The following is a 1,792-nucleotide window of genomic DNA, read 5'->3' on the forward strand; positions in this document are numbered from 1 at the left end:
GCACCATGGTAGGGGTGAACAGGTGCACCATGGGGGGTCTGAACAGGTGCACCATGGTAGGGGTGAACAGGTGCACCATGGTAGGGGTGAACAGGTGCACCGTGGGGGGGTCTGAACAGGTGCACCATGGTAGGGGTGAACAGGTGCACCATGGTAGGGGTGAACAGGTGCACCTGGTGAGGATTTGCAGGTAAAGTTCTTTAATGTGAAAAATCCACTTCCTGTTGTGTTTTCCAGACGCTTCAGTGTTACGTTAAGGTTTTGGTGGTTCCCTGGCTGAAACAGATCACAACTCTGGAGTTCACCTGTGAACCCTGAAACCAGCAGCTGCCTCCACCTTCTTCATCATCATCCTCCTCCCTGATGGAGTTCACTGTGATGGTGTCGTCGGCTCCACCTGCAGCTCCTCATCTGTAACACTAAACCTTTCTCACAAGTTTTCCTGCTGATTTCTGTATTTACGTGTAGTGAAACAGAAACTGTGCTGTCTGTAATCTTTGGTTGTGCTGAGTGCAGACGAGGCCACCTGCTGGTCAGGAGGATGTACAGCAGCAGGTGGCCTCTCCTACAACACACACACAAATAAATTCAATCAATCAATCATTCAACCAATCAAAACTGAGTTCAGACCACAATTAAACTGTAAATTTATTGTAAAATCTGCAATAACAAATAAAACATTGCAAACCAATCGCACATTATGAGACTGAATTTCTTTTCCTTAAAGTTTTATTAATTTACTGATCGATAATATCGTCAGTATTTTGTCTATAAATGAATATATTTCAACATAATAAATTCTTTTAAGAGATTATCGTGTAATTGAAAGGTTCCGTGTGTAATATTTCTGAAGATCTATCAACAGAAATGCAATATAAGATCCATAACTGTGTTTTCAGTGGTATGTAAATCCTTCCGTAATGAACTGTTATGTTTTTATTACCTCAGAATGAGACATTTATATCTCCATAGTCAAGCAGGCCACAGACTCTTAATGTCGTTCTGAGTTTTTCAAAGTAAAAGCTCAGTTCAACTCTAAATAAAAAGCATTACAGTAAACAAGCTTCTCGTGCTTTTATTCTGTAGGCAGAACCACTAATGAGGAAGTGATTATGTGAGTAAGTGTTGCTGACATGACTGAGATCTATTTCAGCACAGCTATCAAAGTATTTATTTATATTTTTTGCAAAGCACCATAATCTGGCAGCGGGCCAGATATTACTGTTGGCGGGCAGTTTTGGCGAGGGTCCATAATCACGGAGAGAATGAATGTGTTTCCCTTGTCAATGTTTGTATAAACTTTATTTTATATGTGGTTTATAATGGACTGTGGTGCAGAAACAGTGACAGTTTCACACTCTTGGCTCACATTTTCCATGTTATCTGTCAGTGGCCAAGTCACAATAACATCTGGTTTTACTTGTTAATGTATCTACATAAAGGTCTTCCAGCTTGTGCAGTAAAACAGTACTAAACATTTAGTAAAACACTGCAGTGTGTGCAAACCTGGTGGAAAACTACAGGAAACGTTTGACCTCTGTAATTGCAAACAAAGGCTACTGTACCAAATATTAACATTGATTTTCTCAGGTGTTCAAATACTTATTTGCAGCTGTATCATACAAATAAATAGTTAAAAAATCATACATTGTGATTTCTGGATTTTCTTTTTAGATTATGTCTCTCACAGTGGACATGCACCTACGATGACAATTCCAGACCCCTCCATGATTTCTAAGTGGGAGAACTTGCAAAATAGCAGGGTGTTCAAATACTTATTTTCCTCACTGTA

The sequence above is a fragment of the Micropterus dolomieu genome, unplaced genomic scaffold (assembly GCF_021292245.1).
Source record: "Micropterus dolomieu isolate WLL.071019.BEF.003 ecotype Adirondacks unplaced genomic scaffold, ASM2129224v1 contig_13479, whole genome shotgun sequence".
NCBI lineage: Eukaryota > Metazoa > Chordata > Actinopteri > Centrarchiformes > Centrarchidae > Micropterus > Micropterus dolomieu.